General features: G+C 37.0%; 2 long non-coding RNA genes across 2 annotated transcripts in view; one reads left to right on the top strand and one right to left on the bottom strand.

Annotated features, from left to right (window-relative positions):
* The first annotated feature begins 2,568 nt into the window (after positions 1-2,568).
* The window catches only part of LOC137979304 (uncharacterized), a 3,146-nt gene continuing 714 nt past the window's right edge, over positions 2,569-5,000 (top strand). Inside the window, exons 1-3 of the long non-coding RNA XR_011118297.1 lie at positions 2,569-2,827; positions 3,023-3,859; positions 4,853-4,950. This is a non-coding gene — a long non-coding RNA (uncharacterized lncRNA). The remainder of the gene's footprint in view (positions 2,828-3,022; positions 3,860-4,852; positions 4,951-5,000) is intronic.
* The window catches only part of LOC137979305 (uncharacterized), a 2,282-nt gene continuing 723 nt past the window's right edge, over positions 3,442-5,000 (bottom strand). The window contains exon 2 of the long non-coding RNA XR_011118298.1: positions 3,442-4,935. This is a non-coding gene — a long non-coding RNA (uncharacterized lncRNA). The remainder of the gene's footprint in view (positions 4,936-5,000) is intronic.

Genomic DNA, 5,000 nt, shown 5'->3' with positions numbered 1-5,000 from the left:
GACTTATTGCCTAAGGCATTACAAAAGCAGAATTGTGTGTAATGATCACTGATATCGGACACGATATTACCGCTGTATACGTTTGAGTCATAATTGTATATAAATATGTTATCTATTAGAGTGGCCGACTTATTTAGCACCCTAGTGGGTTTATCAATGGTTAAAATGAAAGAATAACTGTGGAGAAGATGTAAAAATTCTTGTGCATACTTACACCATTCGTAGGAGAGGAGGTGTATGTTGGCATCCGTCATTATGAAAATCCGTCTTCCAGTAGCGCTAAGTTTTTCAACAGTTTGCTCAAAGTAATTGAGAAATTTTTCTGGGCTATAGTGCTGCCTATAAATAACTCACAAGATTTTTTTGCAATCTGAATTTCGACCCCCAGACCCTGGAAAGCTTCAAAAATACGGGTGTTAATCCTTAATTTTACTCCGCCCCATGCTATTACCTATACTGATTTAATTAAATTTTCTTTAAGAGTTCAAATTTACGTTTCATGACTGACAAAGCAAACTCACCTTCCGTATAGATTTATTTGATAAAGAAATGAAAACAAAATTAAAAGGTCTTTTACTTACCCAACAAATTACAAATAGAAAATATTATAACTGCAAGACGCTCCATGGTTTCCATGCTTGACTGTGTATATGTACTTCAGTAAGTATTTAAGTCCCCAAATATTCTAACTTATCAGAAGGGATCTGAAAAGGAATGAGAGAATACAATAGCGAAGTTTAAATTTTACCCAATGTAGCAAACATTTTCAATCAAAAGCGGAAAGAGTTTTAATATGTACGTAAGTGAGTGAGTGAGTGAGTGAGTGAGTGAGTGAGTGAGTGAGTGAGTGAGTGAGTGAGTAAACAGTAAATCTTTATTGCGCCTTACTCTCCAAAGGGAGGTATCGGTCTCGTTACAATAAAGTTGATGATATCTACTAGAATAACTAATTAACTAAAAGATCATACAATTACTTGTAATACATTTGGTATAAAATTATTATTTTTAATTATTTTGCATTTAGGATGTCTTCCCTCTTCTGAAACATTAAATATGTGTATTTACCTACTATCTTTGAAGTGGTTTCGTTTTCTAGGGTAAGTAAATACCGTATCTTATCCTCATCATTAAGGCTTTTGAAAACAACATCGTGTGGTGAAAGGAAAGAATGGAGCTCATTTCAGGCGCTATTTGTTCTCCCCCGACGTGCGTTAAATGTTGGAAATCTTCTTCCAAGCTCGGCTGCAATCGCAGAACTTCCACTTGTTGACGGGTTACAACTGCTCGAAACACTACCAGTAGCAGTTGACGATGCTAAATTTCGGATGTCTCTGCATTGGAGGTTGCCACTTGCTTCAAGCGCCTGAGTCGCTATAGCACAGGCGGATGTGATTTGGTCCACGCTCTCGTTACTGTCAGCCATATTTGTTGCGAGCCTCGCGCGCATTGCATTAGTTGACCAAATAAAAAGTCCAAATAAAAAGTCAACAGTTGACCATATAAAAAGTCAACAGTTGACCAAATAAAAAGTCAACAGTTGACCATATAAAAAGTCTGGTTGACCATATAAAAAGTCAAAGGTTAACCATATAAAAAGTCACAAGTTGACCATACAAAAAATCAGGTTGACGGCATAAAATTTCAAAGTGATCACATAAAAAGTTAACTTGATCACATAAAAAGTCTAAGAGACCATAGAAATAAGTAAACAATATTGACTAGTACGGCGCCCCATGATATGAAACACTAAAAATACACACGACACCAATGTCCTCTTCTACTGCAATTTTATGTTTCCGTAATTCTGAATGGCTTCGACAAGACCTCCTTCCACGGATTTCTCCTCAAAGAAACTGATGTAATGTTTTCTCACGCTACTTTTGCAACAGTAACAGTAATCAGTTTTTAGTAGCGTGGGAAAATTCCCGTGCGGTATTAGACATAATTCAAACCCTGCCGATTTATTATTTTTGTGATTTTTATATTTATGAGGTAGAAAAAAAAATACTTTTAGATTTTGAATCTCCCTCCAGATTCTAAGGTTTCCGAATATTACTTACCGACTCCCTGTCCGACTGCCAATGTTCTGCAAGCGACTAATCAAAAAAATACTTTAAGTCCATTATCCCAGAGTCTTTCCGGGCGCTCACCCGCTGACCAAAAGCCCGAGAACTCTGGGTACGCGATCACGATGACCAAAAGCAAATTTTCTCGCACAGATCAGTGACTATATTTTCTTAGCCATGGTACCCCGCGCGCGAGCCTTTGGCGCGCGGAGTTCTGCTAAAAGTTGTCTACATTACACAGAAGGTCATCTAATCAAAATGCAGTGCTTGCGTCGCTAGTGAAAACCAGGCTTAAGCTGCTCTAGTACCCAAGTTGGCTGTAAACCGGGCTTAAAACCCGCGGCTAGATTGCACAATACCCGGCCCACCAAATGTCCTACTTAAAAAAGCTGCCACCGCGGTCCCGCAGTCGTGTTTAACAATGCTGCTTCCGCCCCCACTAAATGTCTTAATTAAAAACGCAGTCCCGCAGTCGTGTTTAACTATGCTGCTTGTCCAGTCCAGGATTGTTATCAATTTTGATAACCGTGTTACGTCACAACATGGCGGCCATTGCAGAAATCGGAGGATTTTGTATACACTTCACTTTATTCGTTTTTTCTTCGGAACTAGTTGGGTTATCTACCCAAAATTCTATTCGATATGGACAGCAAAGGAACATTCTTCGCCTTTGTCAAAGATGGCGGTGGCAGAGCGGGTTGAACGGTTGGAAATGTTAACTGTAAAGTGGGACAGTGCATGAAATTTGATCCCAAAGTCAGGTATGTTTTCCACTTTGTCGTTAGATTAAAGGCACTTGTAGATTTTTCCAGCATTTGCAAAAAAAATGTCGATATCTTCAAGTCTTTTACTTGACTTTTCACGATCTAGTAAAAATGTGCAAGGGAGTATTTTGATTTGCGATGTGCTGTTAATAATGGCGCCCATATTTGATTGATTTACTCCTACAAACCTAGGCGTTGAGATGGCGGATGCTGATGCCCACAGGAAAAAAAAATGGCAAACTTGTGTAGATTTTGTGGCTCTACAGCGTCGAAAAAGACTGAAAGGCCTAAAAATAAATTCAAGGATGATTTTGAACGATATTTTGGTATCAATTCTGAAAAGTGCAGTGGAAGGCTTAACTCTTTAGTGACACAAGAACAATGCCTGTCAAAAAAGTGATGGCCGTTGATCCCCTGCAAAGTGTAGCAAAACACAGCTTTAGTTCCATTATGTTTGGATCCAACCTGGTTATGCATTCAATTGCATGCAGCAGAATGGCAGTGGATATTTATGGAAAACTTCATCCGGGTCATCAGTATAACATTATGAAATCCTGGTTAAATGGTTCCCTGCTATGCCAGAAGGAGCTTTATAGTAGTATAGTATAGTATAGTAGCTTTATTTGATTTACCACGAAATACAAATAACGATAAAACAAAACAGTTACACAAAAGCAAATGAAAGTGGCGAGGAAGCCCAAAAAGAAACCATGAGGCTTATAGACATTGGGCTCCCTCAGAGTAAAAATAAAGCTAACATTAACGGTAAGGCCTGGATCGAAAGTAAAATACAATGAAGGTAAGTATAAATTAACTAATTACATAGACTGAGTTGACAGAATATAAAGTATGATACAAGTAACAACAAGAAGGAGACATTCTAACTGCCATAGATAATGATCAGGTTTTGTTAAAGAAGTGGACTGGGTGCAAAGATAAGCATGCTGCATCTTGACATGTGTGTGTTATACAGAGGTTGGTACCAATGCATGATGCAGTTTTGCAAAGAGATGAGAAGCTTGCACCAAGGTAATGCAAATGCCACAATTTATAATTTATGAATCCTACCACCTACATTTTGTGATTTTGAATATTTTTTGCAAGTCTCTTCTCTGTCTAAATTGTCCATTATGGGGACTATTTTAATCATTACCAAATCCCCAAATTGTTAGGACTGCAGAGTGATTGAAATACATGAAGAAACCATTCTTTATCTGTTAGCTGTGTTAATAAACATAAAATGTTTTTTTGTTTCCTTTTTGTTTATCAACATTAACATTTTGTACAATTATGCAGTAGCTTAATTAAACCTGACAACTGTTTTTTAGAAAAAGCCTTGAGATTTATTTAGCAGGATTTTTTCTTCAATGTGTAGTTCCATAAAATGTCCATTCCTCCCCCACAAACGGTGCATTTTGACACCCCTTCACCAATCTGGAAATTCTAATGAGGTTTCTTTGAATGTTTTGGTCTTTCTGCACCCTTCCTCTCCCTGGAATTTGAAATCCTTTTTGTGTGTGTGTGTATATGGAGATTTTTTTTAGTACGGGGTCTATGGATTTTCAACTTTGCATGTAAATTGAACAAAATATATTTTGATGAAAGATTGTGGACCAGATTTTCTTCACATTGACAGCTTTTTAATGGGGACTGCTTTTCATAATTATAAAATTCCTTTTATAAGGAAGATATCTGTTTACAAACATTGACATCAAATTTCTTTTGATATTTAAAAACGCCAACCACCGAACAAAAGAACCCTTTGTTTCGGTATCCAATAAGGCTCCAGTTGGCACATTAATATTAATAGGTGATGTCATTGATATCCTCACTATATAGCAAGCTGAGCTAGAGTCCATTGCCTGAAAGAGGAGGGGTGGGCTGACTGTTTTCATAATCAACTAACACATTTGACAACATATGTACTTGCATACTCTTATTTTAATTGAGTGGTTTAATCTTAATTGAACATTTTTATTAATGTTGTTACTTGATCATACTTATTTTAAAATTCATTAACAGTAAATGGCCCAAAAGATTGGAAGAAGCGAAGACTGAAACAGCATCTCCTAGATGATTTCTCTGCCACATCTGATGATGTCATGCTATTGCATAAAGAGGCAAGTAAAGAAAGATTGTCATTGACAAAATATAATAAATATTATAAAAC

The sequence above is a fragment of the Montipora foliosa genome, chromosome 12, assembly GCF_036669935.1.
Source record: "Montipora foliosa isolate CH-2021 chromosome 12, ASM3666993v2, whole genome shotgun sequence".
Classification (NCBI taxonomy): Eukaryota; Metazoa; Cnidaria; class Anthozoa; order Scleractinia; family Acroporidae; genus Montipora; species Montipora foliosa.
Note: the sequence above shows the minus strand (reverse complement) of the source record. Positions and strands in the feature narration are given on the sequence as shown.